Genomic DNA, 12,380 nt, shown 5'->3' with positions numbered 1-12,380 from the left:
TGCAAAAAACTAAAATAATTTATTCGACTATGTGGAGAATCACTGTTAAAACGGCTGTTGATTTTTCATGTGTTTTGAACTGTGGGCCAAGACTTTTGTTCTGCACCATCTGTGCCTCAGATCCTAAAAAGCATCCAAATTGGTCAAAATGTTTTACAACTAAATAATTTGATTTGAACTTTTGATTAAAATATATGATATTCGCCTACTTGTTGTAAATCCTCTTCCTCTGAGGAACAGTTCCAGTGGGCCCATCTGTTTTGATACTACAGACAGCATTGCACTGGCCCAAACAGGGTTGCTGCAATGGTTTCTGGTAATGTGAGCTGACACCCTGTAGGTCAAACCCTCAGCAGTCTTGTGCTTTTGAAGGAGCCTAAAGTACATTTTGGGCGCCTGCTGTGACGTCATGAAAGCAACAGGCTAACCGGCAAAGACTTCAGAATGCTTTCACCACAGCTTCAACAAAATGTCAAGGAAGTTTCAAAGCTTTGTTTCAATAAGCCAAACACTGCATGACCATCATGGTAATGATGAGTCATTCATCTCAGGTTCTCCTGTCCCCTTTAGACTTAAGCAGCAACTATGAATAGGGCAATTTATTACCTTGATTTCAGATATCAAACCTTTAAGTGTATCAACTATTCATTCAAGGCGTCTGTGATAGCACGGCTTAATTATATGACCAAGGTTCATAAGCCAAACATAGTCTTCATTTCATATCTGTGTGTGTCTGTGTGTGTGAGAGAGAGAAAGATTACATTTTTGATAAAAGCAGAACCAATTGCTGTTGCCAAAAATCAACAATGCATATTTCAATTGATTTAACACCACTGGTTGTTGTGCACATCTTATTTATGTATTCCTCATTATCTTTGAGTAATGTTTACCTGTTGTTTTACCTGGAAAGATCGTCTTGGCCTTAGGTAATGCTTGGTGCTATTTAAACCTAGAAGAAGCGCTCTAATCTGTCTTAGTTACATCTTGTCTCACCCTTTGTTGTATTTGTGTCTGATGATGAGTACAAACATAGCCTCATGTAAAAATAAAGTGTCTGCCTCTGATATAACCGTAGTGTAGCTGACCGGTTTGTTTGCAAGCTAATAAACAGTCTATGGGTTACTACAGTGGTGAAATAAGTATTTAGATCCTTTACTTAAGTGAATGTACTTATACCACACTGCGAAAATACTCCACTAGTATAAGTCTTGCGCTCCAAAAAATACTTAAGTCCGAATGAAATATTATCAGCAAATCTCAGTATACTTCATCATGCAAAAAATATTGTTTTACTATTATGATGGTTTGGAATTTATATTACGGCTGCATTATTGGGTATGTTGTATTTTACTGCTGGAGATATTCAAGGTAGAGCGTATTAAACTACCTTATGTAAAGTTGGGTAGTTTAATACAAAATAATGCATCATATTCTATAAGCTCATCGTATGTTTGTAATGTCACAGTAAGTATCTGTAAAAAATAAAATGTTAATGAGCTCAGAAACACTGCCATGTTTAGCTTTGGGACCATAAATTATACATCTCATTCAACAAGGTTTTAAAATAGTTTATTTGGAATAACACTTATTCCTTATCGTAATCAGATACAAACACAAAAAATAAAATGAATTTCCCTCACAAGTTACTATTAAGTACTATAAATGTGTATCTAAGTGCAGTACTTAAGTTATATTGCATTCAATCACTAAGTATTTACAACCCCTACTACATCTGGTGCACAGTAATAGCTTCAATGTTACAACGTACTTAGAGCTGATAGTAATAACCTTGATTATTGCCCATCGTTAACAGCAAACTACAGATAATTAATTTTATAATTCATAAATCTTTCTCTTGACTACTGACGTTTCTGTGTCATTCACTCCGGATGAATGAGTGAAATGGGAGCAGAGGCGAGCTTAACATTTGCGCTGATTCAACATGTTGTTGATGATGTATACGATTACACAGTGCATCCACTCATTTGGACTAGTTGGTAATACTGTCCCTCAGGCACACTACTCCTGCACCAGTGTGAAATACTATGTAATCCCCAGGGCAACTAAGAGGAAACAGGATATCAAAAGGAAGTATGGCATAGTTCTTTTTTAAACTCTTAGCTGCCATAGTACATTTGTATGATATCTAAACAGCACACAACAGCACAATAACTGCTTTCAGGTTTATACTTATATTTAGGCCATGTCATGTTGCAGCAGTAGCATTACTATGCTGGAAAAGTGAAGCCCCTCATTGGCCAGCTGTGGATGGTGGAGAAGCAACAGTATGCCGTGTTGGATCAAACGATATTTACGGGGCTTCCTGTTTGAGCCATGCTAATATTTTAGAGTTCAACTAGATTACTTGAGGAAACAACGATCAGTGTATTGGTTTACAGTGACTGCAGTAGGTTGCCGTTGAAGTGGAGGGGTCTTTCATGTGTTGCAAAATGGTTTTATCTAAAGAATATGATGCAAGGCATACAAATAATAATAACACGCAATACAATATGGTGTTAATGTGTTATTTAAAGTGGACCTATCATGCTATATTTGAATAATATAGTGTAGGACCATACCTATATAAGGCATATTTATAAAAAAAAATTCAAAATACCAAACAGATCATGCATTTTAGCCATGCCTCATTTTGCTCAATTTGACAATTTCTAGCTCTGTTTGTGCAGGGGCAGATTCAGTGAGAACAGCACCATCTCCTGGCCTGGCATATGTACTACAGCGTCTCCAGCGCTTTCGAACGGCAATGGCCGTGGCGGTCTCCTCCTGATTGGTGGAGTTGGCCCAATAGCCGTAGCGCCACCGTCCTGACGTCAGGACAGTGTTCAAATCTGGATCAGTTTTTATCAGATCCGTTGCAGCCCCTTTTTTAGAGATTTGGGTATGGAGGAAAATAGAGAGGGTTGTGTTTTCTGACACTTGGTGAGTTCGCTGGAACACCGGGGACACATATTCATGTATAAAAGACGTACAAAAGTGCATTTTGCATGATAGGTCCCCTTTAAAGCAGTGGTTCCCAACCTAAGGACTAAGACCAGTAAACTGTATAGCAATGAACCCCAGCTTATTATAAAGAAAGGAAAGAAACTTTACATTACTTTTTCACTTATATAACTGGATGAATTTGACCTTTTCACGCCCCTAAAGTAAATTAAATCAAATCAAGTGTTGAGAATCTCTTGGGGGAATCAATAGATCTTTACTTTACTAAAGTATATTGACTTAAAATGTGTTTAATTGATCAAACGTTTAGGCCTAAACTCCTCAGCAAACCACCTATTGCACCTCAATCTCTTTTTTTAGCTAGGTCATGTTAATACCACGACAAACTGTACCCTTAGTCGTTCCTACTATACAAGGAAGTGTGCATGGGGCCTGTATGATTTTGCACATAAACACGCACACACCCTAGGAAAACATGGTTACGTGAGAACGCACACATGCACGTACACACAGGTTCAGAGAAAATCACAAACATACTAACACACACACTCACAAACACACACACTCAAACAACAACAAACATACACACATGCACACACAGTCAAGTGTGTGGCAAGCGGCAGCAGCTGCTGTGTGTATAATTAGAGTGTTTTGAAAGCTGAGAGTTGGACGGTAGAACTTCCACCTGCAGCCTAAAAAGGTTACCATGACGACCATCGACAGCATGGCAATACAACTCCTGTGATCAGCTTCATTACATGTCTATATGTAAGGAACATTCAAATAAATAAAAATGTGGGACACTTATGCAACCTCAAGGTTCAAGGTTCTTTATTTGCTGTTACAATAAGCAATATTAAGCAATTACATTACATTACTTCACCCTCAATACAGCATTTATATTACCCTGTGCAGCAGGTTATGTTGGAGGAACACATACATACTTGTGGGTCAAGGATCTCTCCACCATATGCTGAGATCTCAAAACTCTTTTTCCATCTCACCGTCCAACCATTCTGCTTTGGGACAGACACACCCACATGGCATTTCAAAACAAAACAGGTGACTGTCCTAAATATATTTTATGTATATGTATGCCGAATTATATCTAAGATTCAAGCTATCTGTAAGTACAAAGCCATTTTAATATTAAGCAATGACATTTAAAAAAACAAGATTTGTCAGTGTAAAAACAAAGTAGTGTGTGGAAAATCTGAGCTTCTTCAATGCTGCCAGTTGACTAGCTGCATCCAGAAAGGTGACATTATATCCCCATCTAGTGGAAATGACACAAAGGTGCAGAATGTGCTAAGAGTTTGCCATGGACTAGAATCTGGCACTATTTCTAAACTTACATTAAAGATGAATTGCAGCTTGAAATGGCTAATTAATGGCTTTGAAGTTTGTTAGAGTTATCTCAGTAAATAAATTCCTCCTTGGTAAAAAACATGTTGTGTCGTGTTAATATTCACCATGGTTCTGTTCCAACTTAATGTTAAGTTTTATTGAAGAAATCTTAATAAAAGTTTAACATGTATCAGTTTGAGTACTGTTATGGGGTTTACATTGCATGGATTACGTTTTTTTATTTAGAACTGTTTGGCTTAATTGCCCGGTTTAAAACAGTTGTTTGAAAAGTAATCAAAAGTATTGAAATGTATTGATTAACAGAAATGTAATTACGTTATTAAAATAGTAACATTACATGTAACAGTTAATGGTAATATGTAACCTATTACATTTGTAACCTCCCCAACACTGGTCGGATTGTCCTGTCACTTAATGTGATCAATTAAGGTTAAGGAATGTCATCAACTGAACAGCAAGGGTTTGGCCAAATGAAATACCAGAATTTCAATGTGCAGAAAGACTTGTTATGTGTACAAATATTAAGAGTTATAAGAATGATGTGTTGTTATATTAGACTGCTATTGCCATTACTGGGTATTTATATTGATGGCGGTGCTAGTTTGATTAGGTGATTGTATATGCAGTCACTAATCCTCAAACACAAGTGGATGTTGATGCCAAATCTCTTTGGACAATAGATTCCTCAAATGTGGGAGAGTTGTCCAAGGTAAAAAGGGCTGGCAGGCAAAGCTTAGTCATGGTTAGGAGAATGTTAAAAGGCTACATGCTGACGTAGTAAGATCCACCTGCTGCTCTCTGCTCTTCAGCCAGCACTAAATGGATTACACATTCAGTACACTGCGTGTGTGTGTGTGTGTGTGTGTGTGTGTGTGTGTGTGTGTGTGTGTGTGTGTGTGTGTGTGTGTGTGTGTGTGTGTGTGTGTGTGTGTGTGTATTGGGCAGTGTGGGCAATACGTCTTAAATTAGGTGCTTTCAGATCCGCCTGTTGTTGTTGCTGCCTGCTGTACACACTGCAGTTTACACACCAGTCACATCTCTTAATCAATCATATATCTAGGGAACATCCTGTATGCCAGTGATAATAGCTGTTGTATATGTTGTGTGTATGCTGCACACACATTCCTTCTTCTTTTTAAACTTTGTCTTCCCAACCAAAGTGTACCTTTTTTACACTTTTCTAAAGATAAAAAAACTCTGGACTTTTTGGTTTCTTTTATTATTTGGGGGGATTTTGTAAAAAAAAGAAAAGAAAATGTCCAACACAAAAATCCGGACTACACAAATATTCCATTATCAACTATAAATGTCAATGCGACACTCGGATAACTATTCCTGTTAAAGTTGTACAATTTATCACTTATGATTTTACCTCACTAAATGTTCATCTTAAAGTGCTTGAAGAAATTCAAACAGTATCACACCTCCGTCATGGCAACACTCAATGTTCACAGCTGTAGGCTAGACTTTTTAAATCTCTATGGTTATTTTACCTTTTGTGCTGTAAAATTGCAAAATGACGTACTTCAGAGCACCCATTAAATAAAGTGTATGTACTAGTTAGCAGGAGGCTGAAGGAGGAACAGATTACGCGCTGGAATTAGACATCTGACGTACTTAGTGTTTGTCTGAAGGTGTTCAAATGACGCTTCACAGTCAAAATAACAAGCTTTACCTGTGATTTTGATGTTACTTACCTCTAATCAAGCATATTACAAAACACAGTCTTAATTTTTTCACGAGTCGACATAACAATAATTTGGTTGTTTGTTTTTTCACATTTCAGTTAATCGGACATATGAACACATTACTTTAAGATAAAGTAATAACTGTCTAGGCACAAATGTCATGATCATAATAAATAATCTGTAGCTGGATATTCTGCTTAAATTGTCTTGAGGATGCTTCAAAACTTCACAGTGAAGTTTGTTTTTTTACCATGTGTAGATGGTCTGGTTAAATCCCTTTAGAGATCAGATAGAGTTGGATTGCAGCAGCCTGAGGACAGATTAAAAATAATAAGGGGCCGGTTGGAAACGGGTAAACCCTTTTGGAGTTAAAGCTTAGGGACAGATCAGTGCCGGAGGATATAAAAAGCAGCACAAACAAATAGCTTGTCTCACAAATTAAGCTCTGAGATCGTCTTTTGCTCTGGACTGGAAGGTTCCAGAAAAACAAAACAAAGAGAACATTTGATTTGATTCCAGATTTAAGAGGAATTTGAGAATCAGAGATCTTCGCAGGTCATCTGCATCTCCTTTAGCTCTGCATCAGCAGCCATGGTACTGGAGGAGATGGAGTGTGAATCTGTATATGAGCCCCATATCACTGTGAGTATCCCGGACAGCTTAATTCAACTTTCTGCTCCATTCGCTGCTACAGGTGTTATACTTGTGAGAAAAACTTTTACCTCAGTATCAGAGGGATCTTTTCCTGCATGGCTACATATGGAGCTTAAAGCATCTGGTTTTAATTCACATAAAAAAAACGAATCTGCTGTGTGATTGTTTTGCTTTTTAGGAGGAACATGTAGAGAGTTACTATGGGAAGGTGCACTGCATCATGATGGGAACTCCAAAGACAAACCAACCTGTTATCTTGACATTTCATGATGTTGGACTGAACTGTAAGTCCAAACTAACTCACTAATGTTTGTATCCTGCGCACACTAAACCTACTGTAAACCTATATACAAGTGGGAGAAAAAACTCAAGTATATGAAGTGTTTTAGATCAGCTAAGCTAAAAAGTAATTTTTATTTATTGTATATATTTAATACAAAGAATAGCTTATCTTTCAGTATGTAAAACCTTTCAGCGTGCATTTATTAATAGAAATATCCCTTCTTCTTAAATATCTTTATGAATGAACAGTTTATTTTACATTAAACCAAGCAAACATTTTCAATTTGTCTAGATAAATATTTATCTGAGTGATATAGTATATTTACTTTTCTCATTTTCTTTTTATTTGTTATTCCACTTCAATGGGATTTTGATGCAGTTTGGGTTTTTTCTTCTTGCAGACAAGTCCTGTTTCGAAACCCTGTTCAAACACGAGGATATGCGGGAAATTATCAGACATTTTCCAATTTGTCACGTTGAAGCACCAGGACAACAAGAGGGAGCCAAAACTCTGCATACTGGGTCAGTTTTTAAGTTGTAAAAATAACATTACTTTACATGAGTATATGAGGGTTAACAGATTGAGTCCGACCCTTTACTGATGGTTATGTGAACTTTGACCCCTCAGACATATTTACCCTACAATGGACCAGCTGTCTGAAGTAATTCCTGCTGTCATCAAACACTTTGGGTGAGTTCAACAGATACTTTGAATTGGCCTTTTATTAAAAGTTAGACTGTTTTCACACAGCACTCCAGGATTGATCTCAGTTTGACTTTTGGCTGCTGTTTGCAGGTTATCTCGGGTGATTGGAGTGGGAGTTGGAGCAGGAGCTTACATCCTGGCTAAATTTGCTGTGAGTTCAAATCTCTTCCCCTAATCCCATTTTACCTTAAGACAGAGAGACGACAAAGTGTGACAAATAGTTTGGAACATTTAAAATTGAAATCTTTACTCTTGTCAAAACAGATCTTCACTAAGCTGTAGTTTCTCTTAGTGTATACTTGAATATCAGATCAATGCCAGAGTTATTGATTAGATATTTTTGTTAAATCCTAGAGATTGGATGACACTGCTTTACAATACCTATACATTCAGCAGCTCTCCTTTCCATAAAATACTCTAGACAGGGAAGATAAATATTTTATCCATGATATTAATCCATGGGTGAATATCAAGGATGTGATCTAGTACAAGAGTAAAATGACGTGAAGTCATTCACACTCCAAAACTAAATGAGAGCACTGCTGAAAAAACATGTCAGTAACTGTATGTGAATAATATTGTAGAAAACTAACCGTTCATATGTGTTTATGTGTGTAGCTGAATCATCCTGATATGGTGGACGGATTAGTCTTGATCAACATTAACTCCAGCGCTGAAGGACTAATGGATTCTGTTACAAGCAAGGTGAGCAGTGTGTGTTGATCACTTCGTTCAAGGTTGAACGTTTGTCTAATGAGATTAACATCTATTTCAAGAGCAGCAGTCCTGCTTGTCAGACATCTTTGATTGCCAGATCTTAAGAAAGGCAGGAATGATTAGAGTGCCCAAACCATCCTGTCTTTGAGGTACTGGGTTGAGTGCAATAGATTCAAATTTGTATATGCAAAAAACATTAATTAACAGATGATGTAATGACCTAACACATATGCACTTTCTGCTTACACGTAGGACTGTGGCACTTAACCTCATCTATCCCTACAAAAATGTATTGATGTATTGTTATGTGTGTTCTGTTCTGTTGTCCCCATTAGAACAATAAATATAAACTGGAATAAGTATGACTTTAATCTATACAACCTGTATTTATAGATATTGGATTGCATTTGACTGATTCTGACATTTTAAACCTGATGTCAATTTAATGCATAATATGCTAATCTAAATGTAGCTGAATGTAAATGTAGTTATTTTCTTATGTGTTTTATAGATCACTGAATGGACCCACACTCTCCCTGACACACTCATCTCACACTTGTTTGGAAAGGTAAGTTATTGGCTTCCATTACCATGTTAACAAAAGTGTAAACATCTTCAAAAATGTTGATTATTAATTATAAAGTGAGTCTTTTACAGAATACCTCTGTCTTACTGATGTTTCAGGTTGAGATTTTGAACAACCATGACCTCATCGCCACATACCGCCACCTCATCACGACAACAATGAACGAGTACAACGTGAGTGAGTTCCTTCACTCCTACAACCACCGCCACCCCCTGGAGGTCGAGAGGCCCATCCCTGGAGGAAACATCAATGCAAGGACCCTCAAGTGAGTACAAACATTAACCTTTAAGGAGGTGATAGCGTCAAGATCTGGAAACTGAATAGCCGGAATAGTTCTCATATAATATAATTCCCTTTTTCGTGTCCTGTAAATAGCATCCGATAAAGTGCCAGGCTCTATTTTTTCTTACTAAATGTCTTACTTTTTCTGCCTTTGTTTACAGGTGCTCCACTCTGCTGGTTGTAGGAGATAATTCTCCCGCCGTGGAAGCCGTGGTCGACTGCAACTCTAAACTCGACCCCACCAAGACAACTCTGCTCAAGGTAACCAAGGGACTGACTGACACAACATGTCCATTAACCCATTAACACCACATACAGTTTTTATTTCAGACTGAAACCTAAACCTGACAACCTTTTCTCTTCCAGATGGCAGACTGTGGAGGACTTCCTCAGGCGGATCAGGTAGGCAGGGACATTTTAGTGGCTTTTCCGCTAGCAATAATGTAAAATCTACACTCCTTATTGGTTGGAATTAAATGTGATCCTTTTTTTCTTTCTCTCTACAGCCAGCCAAAGTTATTGAAGCTATAAAATACTTTATCCAGGGCCTGGGATACTGTAAGTCACTGTGACCTAACCCTTAACTATCCTAACCTTTAACATAACTATTACATCACAGAGATCAACACTTTAGGTATTTACATCTCTGCACTGTTAAAAACCACTTCCTGTAAATGTGATTATTGTAACCACTAATTGGTGTTAGGAGCAGAACATGATAAATGCAATTATTTTAATAAGTGGATAAAATGTAGGTTGAATCAATATTATAAATCTGTTTTGGATAAACTCCTATAACCATTAAAGACTGATGCAAAGCTCAAACCTCTCTCTCTTATTTCTCCAGTGTCCAGTGCCAGCATGACTAGACTTGGGTCACGAACAACCTCCTTCTCCAGTATCGATGGCTCTCGGAGCCGCGCACACACCAACGAGCTGCAACGAGGCCGAACATACTCACACACCACCGAGGACAAGCATGGCCCCTCACACCCTAGCACCATGGAGCATACTTCATAGACCACATTGTCCAATAAAGTGGCATGCAAGAGAGCACTCTGCACTAAATGGCATGCAATTATTAATATCATACCTCATTATATTTACAAAGATAGCTTTGCACTGTCATGCCCTTTTCTTTGCACTAACTCTAGCAGAAAGGTCTTTGTTCCCTCTTCTGACGGGAGGCGTGTGGTGCAGTGGGTTGTGCGTTGGTGTTCGGATCAGGGGGTCACAGGTTCAATCCCCACTGCAGTCAGCATGTCGTTGTGTCCCTGGGCAAGACACTTCACCCCAAATTGCTCCTGTGGGGATTGGCCACAGTATTGAGTATGTAAGTCGCTTTGGATAAAAGCGTCTAACAAGTGACATGTAATGTAATAATGTAATCTGTGTCTCTTCCTATTCCTTCAACTATTTAACCATAATTTCCTACATTTCTCTCTTGGCGTTGTACCTAGTCCCTCCATTCAACTGCTCTTTATCTCCTCAGCCTCGCCCTCTCTGTGATGTAACTGTATTTTTGTTATTTAATTCAGCATCCCCATTTATGTCCTCGTATACGTTCATTCATTTTCTTCCTCTTACTGATGCACTGATATATATGATATTGTATAGTTCATAAATTAGTAATCAAAACTGAACATTGTCTGTTTATGTAAAAAGTGTTTTCTAGTGTGAAGACTGGATGTTCATACATATAGTAGGAATGTGTATTGATTATACTACAGCTTTGTTTTTATTATCTGCAGTTATGGTCATATATTTTAGATCTCAAAAGGTTGAAAATGGGACTTGCTTTTGGGAATAAAATAAAAATAATACCATTACTTTAAATGCATTTAATTCAATCATTAAAATGTATTACTTTTTGTAAGTATCAGTGAAAATGAACTACATAATTCTGACAATTGATTGCCTTCCATCTCTTAATTGTTTGCCATTCACAAGATCGTCTAATATGAATGATTGGAATAAAACAGACAATACCTCTGGTTTTGGTTTACATTTTGATAGACAAACAAACTGTCTATCATGTGTCAAGTGACAAAGAAGACGTTTGAGAATAATGTTTGTAAAATACAGGCATTATTTCAGACAGTAATTTTTGATCAGAACATCAGTAATTGTTCCAGAAAATCCCATTACTTTCAAAGAAACAGGTCATCTAATTACATCAATCTTTATATGTGTCATGCAAAAGGTCAATATATGTCCATCAACATGGATATTGTCTTCTTTCTCTGATTCAATCCACAACATGCCATTTACTGCTCAGACTGTCATGAAGGTGAAAGCCTTTTTCTCTGGTTTCCTTGTCATCATAATTGACGATACATCAGTTAAACTCTCAACCACCTAAATAATTCAATCCTAAAAAACAATTATGTTTATAAATCATCTTGCAAAGAGATTGCACTTTCCATAAAATTACCTCGACTATACTATAGGTTGGATCTATATGACATGTATACAGTCCATGGTTGACATACGGTATGAACCCATTCTGTTATTCTGTGTCAAGACCAACTGTAGTGTACTTCTCCAATATGTCCAATAGATGGAGCTCTATCATCTATTGTTTTCTCTTTTGCTTTGCATCATCAACAGCCATGCACTACGTGACACTTTATATAGCCAAATAACATTCAACTACTAACTAATAAGTAAATACAAAACATATAGAAAAAAAAACATGTTTTTTAATACAAGTTCCCTTGCACAGCATTATGGATCGTATTTAAATATATTGCGTGACTCTTATTTAGCCTTATCCTGTTTAAAAAAGGCAGGATAAAAGTACATTTCCTTTTTTTCTATCTTTTCTTCTGTGCACTTGTTGTAGCAGAAATAAGTCTCCAGTGTGTAATACAACACATTAACCTCTCTACCAACAGCTGGTTTTAGCAGCATGAAGTATTAAGAGGCCTGTGTTTATGATTGGCTCAAGGTTCATTTGTCCCTTACTGTTTAATTGAATTAATTTGACACTAGATGTAATTCCCTCTATATGCTCAGCGGTCTGACTGCCAAAAGTGTAAAATGGGGGTATACTGCTAGCAAAGCACACACACCATGTTACTATGACATCATTAAGAGTTTTAATCCACCTAAGTGTCTCCCTCCCTTGTGACAT

At 37.3% G+C, this 12,380-nt stretch overlaps 1 pseudogene; it reads left to right on the top strand.

The window, feature by feature from the left end:
• The first annotated feature begins 6,608 nt into the window (after nt 1–6,608).
• On the top strand, nt 6,609–10,753 carry LOC117480522 (annotated as a pseudogene).
• Nucleotides 10,754–12,380: the final 1,627 nt, after the last annotated feature.

The sequence above is a fragment of the Trematomus bernacchii genome, unplaced genomic scaffold (assembly GCF_902827165.1).
Source record: "Trematomus bernacchii unplaced genomic scaffold, fTreBer1.1, whole genome shotgun sequence".
Lineage (NCBI taxonomy): Eukaryota > Metazoa > Chordata > Actinopteri > Perciformes > Nototheniidae > Trematomus > Trematomus bernacchii.
The sequence above is the reverse complement of the archived record's forward strand: the minus strand, read 5'-3'. Positions and strand labels throughout refer to the sequence as shown.